Here is a 19,550-nt window from a genome sequence, read left to right as displayed (position 1 = left end):
CATTGATATCTATTTTTAGGATCAAAAGTTTACTACTACGCAAGAAGCTATAATTCGTAACGAAGACATAACATATTTTCAAGAGAAAGTGTGCTACTAGATTTGATCCATTAGACTTTTATCGGCCTCCTCCAACAATTCCTTCCCCCTCCCCACACTCTATGACTTTGCTCTAATGCCAAGGATTAAGCCCTTACCACTATGTCGAAATTAAGATATAGCTCGTAGGGAAATGTAATTTTATTTTTTTATATCACCACCACATTTTCTAGAGGTAGGGGTTGGACTTGGGACCTACCCAAACATTTATTTTCTTTGTTGGGAAAAATGGATTTTAATTCTGCAATTATGTAATTCTAGTGATTTTAGTCTTTTTTGTAATGTTTTCTCTCAAACAACGAAATCATGCATAAACCTCTATTAGCCAAAAAAAATCGTTAATCGAACCAGACACAAAATGAGATGGAGGGAGTACTAATTAGACATGAAAAAAGAACTAAATCACAATGGAAGTTTAAGATTCTATTGCTTGATGAATAGAATTGAAAACATTTCATTTGTAAGGTTAATAATATATTCTACAAATCTACAATGATGGGAAGATGTGGATTAAAAAGAATAAATTGCATAATTATTGATTGAGAGATTAAAAGCACGTTTTCCCCTTCTTTGTTTATCTTTAGAGGATGCTTGATTTTCCGGGATACAGACAACGGTTATTTTTGTGTGTTGAATTGGATGCGGTGGATAGATGGAAAGTAGGTTTGGAATGAATATTCTTGGGATGTCGATTTCACAAGGATGAACATTTAGAATTGAATGTTTTATTATCAAATACAATCACACATTTGCACTAGAAAGCTCAAAGCAAAGATCATTGTATGGAATTGCAAGAAATAAAAGAGCAAAGTAAGTAAAGGTGCAAGCAAATAAAAGAAATAAACAAAGGAGATGTTAGATGAATTGGACTAGCCTACCCTTGATCATGTGAAATGAATAGACATAGGCAAGAAGCGAAGCTATGTGATAAATTGAGGTCTATGTAAGATGACTTCCAATGCCTTAGCCATTTTGGTCTTGAAGGCCAATCATAGAGCATTGAGCACTCTTGTGTCAGCATCAAGCATATTGTTTACATTCTATCCCGAACCTTGTCCTCTCGAATCTAGGACGGGGATTGCAAGGGAAAATAGTTTATTAGTGCAGTTTTTATACTTTATTTCATGATGTTTTGAATTAATATTTTCATCTGTTAGTCATGTTTATCTACATTATCTTAGTAAATTATTGCATTTTGTATTAACATTTTCTTTTTGTAATATTAGTAATAATTCTTATAATAATATAGTAAGTAGTCAAATTTTGTTTATTGGTTATTAATGAGTTTAAATTAATGTTTGTTGGACCCAACTAATTAAGGTTAAATATAATGGGCTAGCAATGTAATTAAGGTTTGATTTTATTTTGTTGCCGAATGCATCTCTTTTTGCGACAAAGCATTACGGCGATCAATTACGACTGCGTATCGAGTGAAGGCTTCATCAATGGCATTTTCCGAGTCTAACGAGGAAAAGGTATTCAGACATGTCGACGGAAAATATCTGCTATGAAATTGGTGATTCTGAGCATACTTTGGCAAGAATTGTTGATTGGTTGTTACGTTGATTTCAAATTGTTTGTGATTTGAGCGCTATAAATACAGCCATGGCAATTGAAGAAGGATAGAAAACTCTCCACCGAAAAGCCGTTCGGAGATTTCTGATCGGTGGGGGTCGACAGCTTATGGTGGCATGTTTTGTTCGTCGGCACAGCGTATTCTGGGCAAGTCGTTGACAACAAATTAAATTATGGGAAGCAACAAATCAATTTTGCAGTTTTTCTTCTGAAAGTAGTATTTTTAGCGGTGTTTGGATGGATGGAATAAGAGGTTAAAACGAAGAGATGAACTCTCCAAGTGTCGAGTGTCGAAGGAGGCACGTCGGAAGATTACTTAGTTTATTTCAATCGAATGCATAGTGGTCATGGGAGATTGTCATGTGCACAATGTAAAAATCAATTGTTTGGAGAGAATTATATCAACTAAAGTAAACAAGTAATGAAACAATCAAATAGAAGAAACTAGGGAACGAATCGTGCTTGGTTGTGATGCATCATCGTGTGTCTATTGCAATGGAACATCGATTCACCTAAATGGGTTATTCAAGGGTGTTTGATCTCGATTCAGGAGGGTAGATTGTGATTCCCTGATTTTTGTTAAGAAAATTAATTATTTAATTGGGAATAGCATTAATCTTTTGAGCATAAAAGAATAAGTTTTAGCTTTTGTTTTTATAGTTATTTGAACACTAAACCCTTCCCTTAAATTCTAAGTTCTATACCACCAAGCTATCACAATTCTTAGTTCCCTTAGTCCATTTGAACCCTTATTCTCATTGTGATCATCATCATCATTATTATTATTATTATTATTATTATTATTATTATTATTATTATTATTTTTATTCATCCACGGCAAAACACTTATATGGTAATTATGTTAGTAATTCATTAATACATGGTATTACTTGCATGCATATATACGGAAATACATTTATTTATATATTAAATAAATTTGAGTACAAATAAATTATGCTTTTGATTTCAATACTTCTTAGTGTAATATTTTACTTATATGTATATATGTATATAGCTATAAATTGTATAATATTGACTTTGACAATATATATACGAATATATTATGTGGACCATATATATTTGTATGCTAATTATGTTAGTATATATATACATATATGGTTAGCCATGAGTGGTCAGTATTTATTTAAGGCTATATTATATATTTTACATATATTATATCAAATAAGATAATTAAGAATTATTTGATTGAGATTTTGATTGGAAGTTACAAGTTTATAATTGATCAAATGCTCCTATTTCCATTAAAATATAAGGATGATGATTGGGATAAGTTGACTTCTTCATTCTTTTCTTTTCTCCCACTTTGGCCGGTTATCACGCAAATTATGCCGTGGACCCAGGTGCACCTTGCAAGGTGCACCTGGGCCCAAAACGACGTCGTTTTATGCGTTTTTAAAAAAAAATTGTTAATTAACGCCGTTAACGGAGCTTGGGAGTAGCAGGCGGTTGTCCGGTTCTCGCAAAACAATTAGCCCTTTCCTCGTTCGATTCATCATTGCAGTTCTCCAGTCATTCACCATCATCGCAAAACAATTCTTCACTCATTCATCATCGCAATTCTCGTTCGATTCATCATCGCCGATCTCCTCCGATTCATCATCGCGAAATTCTTTCGATTCACCATCGTAATTCTTCTTTGCAATTCTTCTTCAATGATGGCAGAGGCAGTAGATCAACTAAGTTTACACGTTGATGGCTCATCTTTGATTGCAGGTTTTAAGTTTGGATTCATGTTTGATGAATTGTATAGATTTATGTTTGTTTTTTTTGAATTTAGGATTTGTGGTTAGATTGATTGTGTAACCATGTATTTGAGTTTTAGATTCACACTTATACAGCTCTACATTCACAGTTACATAGTGATAGATTCACACATTTAGAACACTACATTCACACTGTTTCCTGATACTCTGTTTTATTTTTTATATTTGCAGTGATGGCAGAGGCAGTAGATCAACTAAGTTTACACGTTGATGGCTCATCTTCGATTGCAGGTTTTAAGTTTGGATTCATGTTTGATGAATTGTATAGATTTATGTTTGTTTTTTTCGAATTTAGGATTTTATGGTTAGATTGATTGTGTAACCATGTATTTGAGTTTTAGATTCACACTTATACAACTCTACATTCACACATTTAGAACTATAGATTCACACTGTTTCCTGATAATTCACACATTTAGAACTATAGATTCACACTGTTTCCTGATACTCTGTTTTATTTTAACTATAGATTCACACTGTTTCCTGATACTCTGTTTTATTTTTTCTATAGATTCACACTGTTTCCTGATACTCTGTTTTATTTTTTTTATAGATTCACACTGTTTCCTGATACTCTGTTTTATTTTTTTTATATTTGTAGTGAATGCAGATTTAGTTGTTGTCTCAACAAGCAATGATCAAGGCCGTATAAATGTTGAGGATTCTACTTCAATTCCAGGTTTTTTTTAATTGTTTTTAGAGTAAAATTAGTGATTCATATTGATTTACGATTTATGGGTAGTTGTGTGTAATAGTGTTTGATGTGTGAATATAGAGTATAGGACCTGCGAATATATAGTTTTGAATGTGTGAATGCATAACAGTGTTGATATAATTGCTAAACATATTGCCCCTGAAATGTGTGAATGTGGAGGTTTCTACAAGTGTGTGAATCTGTAACATACTTCTATAAATATGCTTTAGAGATTTGATGAAAATGTTATTCTTTTAGTAGAGTGTAGCTGGATTTATTTGGCATTCCTCGCCCCCCCTCTACGTAGAGAATATATTTCCATTAGATTGCTTTTTATTTGTTTTCTTTGGTATGCTTTTCCATACTTGAGGTTATATTTCATATGTGCAGTTGATCAAGATTTGGTGGGTATTGTAGTAAGTAATGGTGATGAAGCGTACGAGTTATATAACGATTATGCATTTAGAGTTGGTTTTAGTGTGAGGAAGGGTAAGCAACGCTACCAAGGGTCTACTAAAAATGTTAAGATGAAGACATTTTTGTGCTCTAAGGCTGGTAGTAAGTCCAAGAAAAACGGTGGTGTTAAGGCCTATTCAAAGATTGATTTAAGGACGGGGTGTGGCGCATATATTCAGTTTGATGTAGATGGTAATGGGGTGTGGACAGTAACAAAACACGAGAAAGCTCATAACCACAAGCTAAGCACTAAAGACAAGAGTCACCTACTTCGTTCGCACAGAAGAGTGGGAAATAATCAACTTTCATACTAAAGAGACTTAAAGAAGAGTGGGGTTGCCTTGGCGGATGGGATAAGGTTTTTGAAACATCAGTCAGGAGGGTCTCCACTCATTGGGTTTACCAATCGAGATGCTTACAATTCATTGGCATCTGATTCTTTGAAGAGCTTGGATGGAACTGATTCGAATTCGTTGATTGAAATATTTAGGAGGAGGCAGTGTAATGAGCCTGACTTCTTTTTTGACTTTGAAGTTGATGATGATGCAAGATTAACTAGCTTTTTTTGGAGGGACGGGCAAATGAGACGAGACTATGCGTTGTTTGGAGACTTGTTAGTGCATGATACAACATATCGCACTAAAAAGTACGACATGATATGTGGTCCATTTGTAGGGATGAACCACCNCATGTATTTGAGTTTTAGATTCACACTTATACAACTCTACATTCACACATTTAGAACTATAGATTCACACTGTTTCCTGATACTCTGTTTTATTTTTTTTATATTTGTAGTGAATGCAGATTTAGTTGTTGTCTCAACAAGCAATGATCAAGGCCGTATAAATGTTGAGGATTCTACTTCAATTCCAGGTTTTTTTTAATTGTTTTTAGAGTAAAATTAGTGATTCATATTGATTTACGATTTATGGGTAGTTGTGTGTAATAGTGTTTGATGTGTGAATATAGAGTATAGGACCTGCGAATATATAGTTTTGAATGTGTGAATGCATAACAGTGTTGATATAATTGCTAAACATATTGCCCCTGAAATGTGTGAATGTGGAGGTTTCTACAAGTGTGTGAATCTGTAACATACTTCTATAAATATGCTTTAGAGATTTGATGAAAATGTTATTCTTTTAGTAGAGTGTAGCTGGATTTATTTGGCATTCCTCGCCCCCCCTCTACGTAGAGAATATATTTCCATTAGATTGCTTTTTATTTGTTTTCTTTGGTATGCTTTTCCATACTTGAGGTTATATTTCATATGTGCAGTTGATCAAGATTTGGTGGGTATTGTAGTAAGTAATGGTGATGAAGCGTACGAGTTATATAACGATTATGCATTTAGAGTTGGTTTTAGTGTGAGGAAGGGTAAGCAACGCTACCAAGGGTCTACTAAAAATGTTAAGATGAAGACATTTTTGTGCTCTAAGGCTGGTAGTAAGTCCAAGAAAAACGGTGGTGTTAAGGCCTATTCAAAGATTGATTTAAGGACGGGGTGTGGCGCATATATTCAGTTTGATGTAGATGGTAATGGGGTGTGGACAGTAACAAAACACGAGAAAGCTCATAACCACAAGCTAAGCACTAAAGACAAGAGTCACCTACTTCGTTCGCACAGAAGAGTGGGAAATAATCAACTTTCATACTAAAGAGACTTAAAGAAGAGTGGGGTTGCCTTGGCGGATGGGATAAGGTTTTTGAAACATCAGTCAGGAGGGTCTCCACTCATTGGGTTTACCAATCGAGATGCTTACAATTCATTGGCATCTGATTCTTTGAAGAGCTTGGATGGAACTGATTCGAATTCGTTGATTGAAATATTTAGGAGGAGGCAGTGTAATGAGCCTGACTTCTTTTTTGACTTTGAAGTTGATGATGATGCAAGATTAACTAGCTTTTTTTGGAGGGACGGGCAAATGAGACGAGACTATGCGTTGTTTGGAGACTTGTTAGTGCATGATACAACATATCGCACTAAAAAGTACGACATGATATGTGGTCCATTTGTAGGGATGAACCACCNGATATGTGGTCCATTTGTAGGGATGAACCACCATTGTATGAATATTATGTTTGGGTGTGGTTTTTTGATGAACGAAAGGATAGAGTCATTTTTGTATGGTTGTTTAGAGCATTTGTTAGATCTATGGGTGGCAAATGTCCACAAACCATTATGACTGATCAATGCGCAGCCATGGCTGCTGCCATCTCTCAAGTGTTTACAACATCTCGGCATCGTCTTTGCATATGGCATATCGGTGAGAACTCGAAGAAGCACATCAAGACACTTAGGAACAATAAGAATTTCATGGATCTATTTAATTGTTTGTTGAAGTACACAGACACCGAAGCTGAGTTTGAGTTGTATTGGTCAAGGTATGTTATTGTATTTTACTCATTCACTTTGAGTTTGAATTTTCAATACTATTTTTGTAAAATAATGACTTATTGATTTGTGAATATACAGTATAGAAGCTGTGAATCTAGAGTACTAAATGTGTGAGTGTAGAACATATAGTAATATAATTACTGAACAAGTATCACTGAAATGTGTGAATGTGTACGTTTGCAACTGTGAATGTATAGTATAGGGTTTGTGAATGTAGAGTTATGAATGTGTGAATGTTTTTCAGACTTGAGTTCAGAGATCTTAAAAACTGTGAATGTAGAGGAGTGTATTTGTGAATATAGAGTTATCAGATTGTGAATATAGTTTCTAAAATTGTGAATATTTTTTCCTTTTGTGATCTTATGATTTTCAAGATGGTGATTGACTATAAGTGTCATAAGAATCCGTGGTTAGAAAAATTGTACGATTGTAGGGAAAAATGGTGCCCTGCATTTAACAAGGATTACTTTTCTGGTGGCATTTTATCCTCACAAAGGAGTGAGACCACAAACCATTCAATTTCTAGGAAGCTAACAAAGACAGCAGGGCTTTGTGATTTCTACTCATCGTTTGTGAGCGTTGTTTCTGAATGGAGAAGTAAGGAAAATGGTGAGGATTTTCGGTGTGCTCAAGGCATGCCCAATATGATGATGGATGATGTGAAACTTCTTTCACATGCTAGAGAGGTATATACCATTGAAATATATTATATGTTTGAGGAACAATTCTTGAAAGGTGCTACTTGTCATCAAGATAGTGTTTTCGATGATGGCTGTCATTTGAAGTATCATGTTTGGCGTCCTGATAAAGATATTATAAGACATGAAGTTAGTTTTAAGCCTACCAATTTGGATATTTCTTACAGTTGTAAGTTGTTTTCTGAATTAGGAATTTTGTGTTGCCATTGTTTACGCATTATGAATGTACATTGCATTTGTTCTATTCCCGATAAATACATTTTGAAAAGGTGGACAAAGAAAGTTGCTGAAGGCAAGGCTGTTGATATGGGTTCTTTGTCTTCTAATGTTGGTGTTGCTCCTTCAATTTGGGTTGTTGAGATGACCAGGAAGTTTCAAGGACTAATTGTTTCTTGTCAAGACAACAGTGCAGCTAGACAGCGTTGTGAAGAAGCTTTTCAAAGTGCAAATAAAAGTGTTGAAACCGAGGTTGGTTATGTTCATATTGAAGAGTCTGACGTCCCATCTTCAAGTGGTATTGTACAAGATCCATCAAGCCGGAGATTGAAAGGTGAGCGTAATAAGAGGCGAAGTAGTATTATTGAAAAGAAGTCTGCTATAGCTAGGGGGCGAAAGAGTTCTGCAAACAAGGTTGCTTCAATTACAAAGGGTGTTGTTCAATCTATTTTGTCAGGAAGTTTATCTGAGATTGCTGGGGATGGATATCTTGTACATCCAAGTTCTGGGAGTTCTGAATTAGTTCATGTTAATAAGAGATGACAATATATTTTTTGTATTTGTGAACATTTAGTTATAAAATTTCTTTGGAGTTATTAATTAGTACATTTCAGTGATGCTTGTGGAGTGTTGAAATTGTGAATTTTGAGTTATTAAGTTGTGAATGTTTAGTTTTAAATGTGAATTTTGAGTTATTAAGTTGTGAATGTTTAGTTTTAAAACTGAAATGTGAGTTATTAAGTTGTGAATGTTTAGTTTTAAAACTGAAATGTAGAACAAATAGTAGTGAATGTTTAGTTTTAAAACTGAAATGTAGAACAAATAGTAATATAATCATAGTTTTAAAACTGAAATGTAGAACAAATAGTAATATAATCACTGAAATGTGTGAGAAATGTAGAACAAATAGTAATATAATCACTGAAATGTGTGAATGTGTAGTTTTCAATGTGTGAATATAGTGTATAGAATATGTGAATATATAGAAACAAAAGTGTGAATGTTGAACAGATAGTAATATAATTACTGAACAAGTGTCACTGAAATGTGTGAATATATGACTTTTCAAACTGTGAATATAGAGAATTGAAGTTGTGAATATAGAGACACGAGTGTGTGAATCTAAACGAGATAGTAATATAATTTCTGAAATGTATGAATGAGGACTTTTCAGACTGTGAATATAGAGTATTGAAGATGTGAATATAAAGACATGAACGTGTGAATGTAGAACAGATAGTAGTATAATTATTGAAATTGTGAATTTGGATTTATTAAGTTGTGAATTTGGTAAACAGAGTTAAGATTATTATGGTCAATGGTCAATTTTATAGTTAGAAAAGTGTAAATGTGGTGTTTTGAAATTATGAATATAAAGTTATGGGGGTGTGAATATGTAACAAAATTAAAACTTGTACAAAAAAGGATTACAACATAGTTCTACAGATATTCATGGAAATATTGTATATTCACATTTGAGTACAAGCTGTTCATTTCTTGTTGTACAAGAGTTTGGTTTTCTTGATCACAATGTTTTTCAATGTGTTGGCACGCCACCTTATGATTGTTGCGGCGTATCTGGCCCTCAATCCAATTAAGAAGTTTTCCTACAAATATACAAGATCAAAATAAATACTTTATTGCAATGCTAGGAAAAAAAAAAGTGAAGAAATTATTCAAGGCTAGTATTTGTGTACTTACATTTAAGATTGCTTTCTTTCTAAATCCCGGGTTCCATTTCTTCAATGTCCCTTTATATGTTTCCATATGCCTCATTACAAATAGTCCGCAATCAATATAATTTTCCGATTCTTTCCAACTCATGTCCACAACCTCTTCGGTTAGCTCATCCACCTTCCAGAATAGGGCAGATGACCCCAGTGCTAGGTATTCTTTTAAAGCTGTAACCTGGACATAAATATTTAAGTCTACCACTGTTACACATTCACACATTCATAACAGTATATTCACAGATTATCTACTCTACATTCACAGATTGAAAATACCACATTCACACATTTAAGTGTTAGATTTTCAGTGATTATATTACATCTGCTATACATTCACACTTTGATAACTCTATATTCACACTTTATATACTATATATTCACGGTTTGAAAAGTACACATTCACATACATGTAGCAACTGAAAAGGAGCTCAAGTGTTGTTGATCAACTTACCAAGAGGGTTGTGCAATCTCCATACTTGTCCTTCATGGTAACACCACGGACTAAGGACTTGTTGTCAATTATTTCAAGTTTTGAGGCTTTAACATTGATGCAAATGAGAAAATAGTGCTCGTGACGAAGCACTGGAAAGAATATCTAAGTTCAAAAAAGGAAAATAAACACAGTGTCATTAATGTCTTGAATGTGACTAAATAAAATTGAGTGTTGTTGATAAACTCACCAGGTCCGCATCATTTATGTCCAAATTTTGTAGGCGCTCAATTTCATATGTCATCCGTTCATAGAAGTTTTGTTTCTTTTTTTCCATCGGGAGACATTTCATCCATTCGTGGTTGGGATCTAGTTGTAACTAAGATAAAAAAAATANTGTTTAGTTTTAAAACTGAAATGTAGAACAAATAGTAATATAATCACTGAAATGTGTGAATGTGTAGTTTTCAATGTGTGAATATAGTGTATAGAATATGTGAATATATAGAAACAAAAGTGTGAATGTTGAACAGATAGTAATATAATTACTGAACAAGTGTCACTGAAATGTGTGAATATATGACTTTTCAAACTGTGAATATAGAGAATTGAAGTTGTGAATATAGAGACACGAGTGTGTGAATCTAAACGAGATAGTAATATAATTTCTGAAATGTATGAATGAGGACTTTTCAGACTGTGAATATAGAGTATTGAAGATGTGAATATAAAGACATGAACGTGTGAATGTAGAACAGATAGTAGTATAATTATTGAAATTGTGAATTTGGATTTATTAAGTTGTGAATTTGGTAAACAGAGTTAAGATTATTATGGTCAATGGTCAATTTTATAGTTAGAAAAGTGTAAATGTGGTGTTTTGAAATTATGAATATAAAGTTATGGGGGTGTGAATATGTAACAAAATTAAAACTTGTACAAAAAAGGATTACAACATAGTTCTACAGATATTCATGGAAATATTGTATATTCACATTTGAGTACAAGCTGTTCATTTCTTGTTGTACAAGAGTTTGGTTTTCTTGATCACAATGTTTTTCAATGTGTTGGCACGCCACCTTATGATTGTTGCGGCGTATCTGGCCCTCAATCCAATTAAGAAGTTTTCCTACAAATATACAAGATCAAAATAAATACTTTATTGCAATGCTAGGAAAAAAAAAAGTGAAGAAATTATTCAAGGCTAGTATTTGTGTACTTACATTTAAGATTGCTTTCTTTCTAAATCCCGGGTTCCATTTCTTCAATGTCCCTTTATATGTTTCCATATGCCTCATTACAAATAGTCCGCAATCAATATAATTTTCCGATTCTTTCCAACTCATGTCCACAACCTCTTCGGTTAGCTCATCCACCTTCCAGAATAGGGCAGATGACCCCAGTGCTAGGTATTCTTTTAAAGCTGTAACCTGGACATAAATATTTAAGTCTACCACTGTTACACATTCACACATTCATAACAGTATATTCACAGATTATCTACTCTACATTCACAGATTGAAAATACCACATTCACACATTTAAGTGTTAGATTTTCAGTGATTATATTACATCTGCTATACATTCACACTTTGATAACTCTATATTCACACTTTATATACTATATATTCACGGTTTGAAAAGTACACATTCACATACATGTAGCAACTGAAAAGGAGCTCAAGTGTTGTTGATCAACTTACCAAGAGGGTTGTGCAATCTCCATACTTGTCCTTCATGGTAACACCACGGACTAAGGACTTGTTGTCAATTATTTCAAGTTTTGAGGCTTTAACATTGATGCAAATGAGAAAATAGTGCTCGTGACGAAGCACTGGAAAGAATATCTAAGTTCAAAAAAGGAAAATAAACACAGTGTCATTAATGTCTTGAATGTGACTAAATAAAATTGAGTGTTGTTGATAAACTCACCAGGTCCGCATCATTTATGTCCAAATTTTGTAGGCGCTCAATTTCATATGTCATCCGTTCATAGAAGTTTTGTTTCTTTTTTTCCATCGGGAGACATTTCATCCATTCGTGGTTGGGATCTAGTTGTAACTAAGATAAAAAAAATAAAAAATAAAAAACAAAGTTCTCAATTTGAATACTTTTTTAAGTCAGAAATACGGATAAATAATTTTAAGTTCACAAATTTTTATGCTTTGTGTGTGAATGTGGGGTATATAAACTGTGAATATAGAGTATAGAATATGTGAATCTTTAAAATAGTTAACACAGTCCAACAACTTCTACCCTGTAATGTGTGAATGTATAGGTTTCAAATTGTGAATTTAGAGTATAGAAACTGTGAATATACTAGTATGAATGTGTGAATCTGTAACCAAGCTAACACAGTTATACCAATATTTAAAAAGTATACTTGTTTACAAATTCAAAAAGGACTTACGTAGGCAATTGTGCTGAAAAACACCCTCTTCGGTTGCCCGGGTCCACGCTCTTTGTCAAGTATTGAGAGCCTCAATGCCCATACATCTAAAAAGATATTTTCAACTTGGCCAACACTGAGCGAGATGAAGTGATCCCTAGTGATCTCAATGTCACCAAAGCTGAAAAGTAATTCACTACAAAAGGCACAAAAAAAGAATTAAAATTAAAAAAAAATAGAAAATTTACCCAATTCACATTAATGTAAGTAATTAATAAATAGTTAGATGGAACATACTCTTTAGGATGTTCATCAGAAACTTCTACAAATGCATAGTTCGAGAGGAGTTTATCTGGGACAGTGGCATTTCTGATTTTCATCCCATGTTCATTCCAAAATGGAGACCGTAGGTTTAGGGGGATGTTCTTGAACTTTCGTTGAGGCCTCTTTCTAGTAATGACATCCTCGACATCAGATTCACTCTCCGCTAATGCACTGTGTTCACATAATAGAAGTATTTAGTCAACAAAAAACAGAAGCTTATGTTTACCAAATATAGAGCCTAATATTCACACCTTGTTATCTCTATGTTCACAGTCTGTGAGGTCTATATTCACAATTTAGAATTTTGGAGGTTTAGCCTAAAGGTGTTTAGTTTTAGGTGTCCCAATGCTTTCTTCACAAATTGTTAACTGTATATTCACCATCTGTTATATATATATTCACAATTTGTTAACTGATTCCCTTTGTTTTACAGATTCACAGCTTTAATGTTGTATATTCACAGTTTATATATTCCATATTCACAATTCTTAAACACCATATTCACACATCTTAGGACTTCAGATTCACTATAAGTAGGTCACATCTGTCACAGATTCACAGCTTCATAATTTTATATTCACATATTGCATACTAAACATTCACATTTTTTATAGTCCACATTCATAACATTTTAGGGCTTCATTGCTAACTTTACAGCCATTCTATAGATTGACAAAAACATAGTACTAAGATCATTCTTTGTAGTCTAAGTTTTAGAGTCTGCTAAGTAAAAGTATTCCATTACCTATCAAATTCATCAACNATTTAAGTGTTAGATTTTCAGTGATTATATTACATCTGCTATACATTCACACTTTGATAACTCTATATTCACACTTTATATACTATATATTCACGGTTTGAAAAGTACACATTCACATACATGTAGCAACTGAAAAGGAGCTCAAGTGTTGTTGATCAACTTACCAAGAGGGTTGTGCAATCTCCATACTTGTCCTTCATGGTAACACCACGGACTAAGGACTTGTTGTCAATTATTTCAAGTTTTGAGGCTTTAACATTGATGCAAATGAGAAAATAGTGCTCGTGACGAAGCACTGGAAAGAATATCTAAGTTCAAAAAAGGAAAATAAACACAGTGTCATTAATGTCTTGAATGTGACTAAATAAAATTGAGTGTTGTTGATAAACTCACCAGGTCCGCATCATTTATGTCCAAATTTTGTAGGCGCTCAATTTCATATGTCATCCGTTCATAGAAGTTTTGTTTCTTTTTTTCCATCGGGAGACATTTCATCCATTCGTGGTTGGGATCTAGTTGTAACTAAGATAAAAAAAATAAAAAATAAAAAACAAAGTTCTCAATTTGAATACTTTTTTAAGTCAGAAATACGGATAAATAATTTTAAGTTCACAAATTTTTATGCTTTGTGTGTGAATGTGGGGTATATAAACTGTGAATATAGAGTATAGAATATGTGAATCTTTAAAATAGTTAACACAGTCCAACAACTTCTACCCTGTAATGTGTGAATGTATAGGTTTCAAATTGTGAATTTAGAGTATAGAAACTGTGAATATACTAGTATGAATGTGTGAATCTGTAACCAAGCTAACACAGTTATACCAATATTTAAAAAGTATACTTGTTTACAAATTCAAAAAGGACTTACGTAGGCAATTGTGCTGAAAAACACCCTCTTCGGTTGCCCGGGTCCACGCTCTTTGTCAAGTATTGAGAGCCTCAATGCCCATACATCTAAAAAGATATTTTCAACTTGGCCAACACTGAGCGAGATGAAGTGATCCCTAGTGATCTCAATGTCACCAAAGCTGAAAAGTAATTCACTACAAAAGGCACAAAAAAAGAATTAAAATTAAAAAAAAATAGAAAATTTACCCAATTCACATTAATGTAAGTAATTAATAAATAGTTAGATGGAACATACTCTTTAGGATGTTCATCAGAAACTTCTACAAATGCATAGTTCGAGAGGAGTTTATCTGGGACAGTGGCATTTCTGATTTTCATCCCATGTTCATTCCAAAATGGAGACCGTAGGTTTAGGGGGATGTTCTTGAACTTTCGTTGAGGCCTCTTTCTAGTAATGACATCCTCGACATCAGATTCACTCTCCGCTAATGCACTGTGTTCACATAATAGAAGTATTTAGTCAACAAAAAACAGAAGCTTATGTTTACCAAATATAGAGCCTAATATTCACACCTTGTTATCTCTATGTTCACAGTCTGTGAGGTCTATATTCACAATTTAGAATTTTGGAGGTTTAGCCTAAAGGTGTTTAGTTTTAGGTGTCCCAATGCTTTCTTCACAAATTGTTAACTGTATATTCACCATCTGTTATATATATATTCACAATTTGTTAACTGATTCCCTTTGTTTTACAGATTCACAGCTTTAATGTTGTATATTCACAGTTTATATATTCCATATTCACAATTCTTAAACACCATATTCACACATCTTAGGACTTCAGATTCACTATAAGTAGGTCACATCTGTCACAGATTCACAGCTTCATAATTTTATATTCACATATTGCATACTAAACATTCACATTTTTTATAGTCCACATTCATAACATTTTAGGGCTTCATTGCTAACTTTACAGCCATTCTATAGATTGACAAAAACATAGTACTAAGATCATTCTTTGTAGTCTAAGTTTTAGAGTCTGCTAAGTAAAAGTATTCCATTACCTATCAAATTCTAGAGTCTGCTAAGTAAAAGTATTCCATTACCTATCAAATTCATCAATCTGCTAAGTAAAAGTATTCCATTACCTATCAAATTCATCAACAGGGGAAGTAAAAGTATTCCATTACCTATCAAATTCATCAACAGGGGAATCAGCCCTTTGAAAAGGAACTCTAGTCACACCAGGGGTTGAAAAAGTTGCATCTCTTGTGGCTTCCCCTGCAATTCTATCCACCAGGGCATCAATCCCCGGTTCCCCCGCAGCATACTCTGTCTCTTGCTCTTTCTCCTTCTCTTGTTGCTGCTCCTTGTGTAACACCCCAATTTTCACATCTAGGATTTATTACAAAATCACTAATAATATATATATCACAGCGGAAGCTAATAATCCAACCAGCAGAAAACTGGGTGTTACCGCCACGCTTAGGTATCTCTCCTATACCCAAACGCACAGGCTAAACTTACAACATCAAAATACATCCAAAGTCCAACTTAATACAAGTGGACATAATTCTTCCAAGGTGGCTATTCTAGGATCTCAACCTCAACCTCCATCCTATTCAGAGCTCATCGGCTACCTGAGCATACCCACGCTAGACTTCATCTGATAAGGTACACAATGAAGTGTAGTTAGCGCGGCGGCTAAGTAAGGATATCCATGGTCACTTGAAAATAAACAAAGGTTTTCAAAAATAATTCTCAATAATAACAAGGCGAGATAACATTACCCAACAATCGCAATCAACCTGCAAACATTTTAACAACAAGCAGTTTCACTTTATTTCAGCAATTCAAGCATATAACACAGTCATTAATTCACCCGATGGTTAGCTCTCACACATCGCCCGTGGTACACAATTCTCGCCTTACTCATAAGTGGGGTACGAAACACATCCACTGTTAGTTCTCGGTGGGGTACACAACACATCCACCTTTAATTCACGGTGGGGTACAAAACACATCCACCTTTAATTCACGAGTGGGGTACGAAACACATCCACTGTTAGTTCTCGGTGGGGTACACAACACATCCACCTTTAATTCACGATGGGGTACAAAACACATCCACCTTTAATTCTCGCGTGGGGTACAAAACACATCCACGTTTAGTTCTCGGTGGGGTACACAACACATCCACCTTTAATTCACGGTGGGGTACGAAACACATCCACCTTTAATTCTCGCGTGGGGTACAAAACACATCCACGTTTAGTTCTCGGTGGGGTACACAACACATCCCCCTTTAATTCACGAGTGGGGTACGAAACACATCCACTGTTAGTTCTCGGTGGGGTACACAACACATCCACCTTTAATTCACGGTGGGGTACAAAACACATCCACCCTTAATTCTCGCGTGGGGTACAAAACACATCCACGTTTAGTTCTTAATTCTCGCGTGGGGTACAAAACACATCCACGTTTAGTTCTCGGTTCTCGCGTGGGGTACAAAACACATCCACGTTTAGTTCTCGGTGGGCGCGTGGGGTACAAAACACATCCACGTTTAGTTCTCGGTGGGGTACACAACACATCCACCTTTAATCGTTTAGTTCTCGGTGGGGTACACAACACATCCACCTTTAATTCACGGTGGGGTACGAAACACATCCACCTTTAATTCTCGCGTGGGGTACAAAGTACGAAACACATCCACCTTTAATTCTCGCGTGGGGTACAAAACACATCCACGTTTAGTTCTCGGTGGGGTACACAACACATCCACCTTTAATTCACCACACGACCCCATAACCAATAAACTTACTCAAGTATATTTTCCCAACCCGCATGCTTAGGTTAGTATTAGTCACATCACAGAAATCCAAGTATAGGAGTCATAATAATTTTCAAACATAATTATTTTCCAAGTTAGTAAAATACACGAACACGAAAATATTATTTGAGCCTTCAAAAGATTTCACCCGGATGCCCGTAGGCTTTCAAAACATCGCAACACACAAGGTTAAAAGCATCGGGGAAAAACCGGGTCAAGAACAAGTCGAAAACGAGTCCGCGTCGCGCGGACTCGCGACTGAACAAGTCGAAAACGAGTCCGCGTCGCGCGGACTCGCGACTGGCCGCGCCAGCGGACGCACGGCGGACGCACGTCCGGACCGCGTCCGCTGGTTCGGCGTGCTGTGCCGAAGGCTGGGCGCCTACGGACGCGCAGCGGACGCGCTGTGCCGAAGGCTGGGCGCCTACGGACGCGCAGCGGACGCGCGCGTCCGAAGGCTGGGCGCCTACGGACGCGCAGCGGACGCGCGCGTCCGCGAGGCGTCCAGCTACGGACGCGCAGCGGACGCGCGCGTCCGCGAGGCGTCCAGCCTCGCTGCCGGAGGTTACGCGCGCGTCCGCGAGGCGTCCAGCCTCGCTGCCGGAGGTTTCTGCTGGCGACACTCGAAAGATCGGGCCGTTAAAAATAGTTCCCGAACTCTTTTCCACTTGAAATTTTTATGGTAGAACCCTAACTCATAGTACTTGATGTCCATAAAAAGTTTTGGTCAAAAAGGTCCACGAATTAACACAGAAAATTACCTTTTTGCCCCTGGTCCGAAATAGTTTTCACACTGGACCAGTTTTGGAAAAATGAGCAAAAACTATATTTACACTACTCCGATCATTATGAAATTTTATATGTAGGTTCTACACTTGTTGATCTACATGTCTACAAAATTTGGAGTCAAAATACCTCACCAATTTTTCCCAATAATTTTCGAAAGGTCACTGCTGGAAACTAGTTTGGTTTTTACCCAATAATTTCACAAATATAAATTTATATGGGCAAAAATACAACCTATACATGCATAAAATAGCTATAACATGTATGTTAGAATTTACCAAAAATCAAAGTAAGGATTTTTGAAGCCAATTTATAGATCTATGGCATAACACATAATTAGTGCGTAAAAATTCCTAATCATATAATTCCTAGCAATTGTCTATATCCAAGTGATTGAGCCAACTTAAGGGATTCCTTACCTTTGTAGAAACCTTTAAAAACCGCACTAGTTGATGGTGCTTTCCTTGGATTCCTTCACCAAAGATCCTAACATAACACCATAATAACAATATTTTCATAAATCTTAAGTTCAAGCTTAAATCTTAGGAGGGATTGAACCGAACAAAACCGAAGTTCTTACCTATAGTAGAGCTCTTGGAGTTGAAGAAATGCCTAAGGAGTTCTTGGATCACAATGGAAGACTAAGCTAATTTTTTTCTTCTTCTCCTACTAGTATGGTTCGAAAATGAGAGAGAGAGAGAGAGAGATGAGTGTGATAGTGTAGATCTTGTTCTTGAAGATCAAGCAAGCAAGTGCAATGCCTCCATACCTCATTAATGCTAGCATTAAATGATCAATCTTAGTCTAGATTTGCTTGCCACTTGTCAACACCCTATGGAGTCCTTAAGAAGATCACAAATTTAATTGGCCAGTTTATGCTTAAATCAGATGAAAGCTCGGAGGATTATAACTTAATTCGGGAAAATTCTAATACCAAAATTATCCTAAAAATAATCCCGTCGCAAATCACCAAAATTGGGAATTTTTCGGTATCTCGCGAAATATAGGTACAGAGTTCGTAACAATTTACCCCTTACAGTCCATTTAATATTTTCTTGAACTAACTAGAAGTTCAGGCTTAATCGTATGATACTTAATAATCCAATTTCTAGGAAAATTCGAATTGAATCTACGTCCTTAAAATTTCCTCGATTCGTAACCGATACGTAGCTCGCAGCTTATCGATAATTAATCCTAAAAAAATTATTTCAAGCACCGAACCGTCTTCTCTTAAATGTCATAGCTTAAGAAAAAAAATTTTATACCGCTATTCTCGGACTTTAACCTTGTCGTAAAAACCGAGGGGTTACACCTTGTCCTTTTGTTGCTGCTGTGCTGGTGGTGGTGTTGGAGTCAGCCCTAAATCACTCCCTTGCTGCTGTGCTGGTTGTGGTGGTGGAGTCAGCCCTAAATCCCCCTCCTGTTGCTGTGCTGGTGGTGGTGATGGACTCAGCCCCAAATCAAAGGTCGGAGCATCCAATTGGTCCGATGGCTGTGTTGCTTGAGATAGCCCC

The 19,550-nt window shown here is 35.5% G+C and overlaps 1 long non-coding RNA gene across 1 annotated transcript; it reads right to left on the bottom strand.

Annotated features, from left to right (window-relative positions):
- Window positions 1-14,514: 14,514 nt before the first annotated feature.
- On the bottom strand, window positions 14,515-15,682 carry LOC116019345. The gene is made up of 3 exons (XR_004098695.1): window positions 15,605-15,682; window positions 14,707-14,859; window positions 14,515-14,605 (listed from the first exon to the last, which is right to left on the bottom strand). It is a non-coding gene; the product is annotated as an uncharacterized LOC116019345 (long non-coding RNA).
- Between the last annotated feature and the right edge of the window lie 3,868 nt (window positions 15,683-19,550).

Source organism: Ipomoea triloba, chromosome 5 (genome assembly GCF_003576645.1).
Source record: "Ipomoea triloba cultivar NCNSP0323 chromosome 5, ASM357664v1".
NCBI lineage: Eukaryota > Viridiplantae > Streptophyta > Magnoliopsida > Solanales > Convolvulaceae > Ipomoea > Ipomoea triloba.
This window is presented reverse-complemented; position numbering and strand designations above follow the sequence as displayed.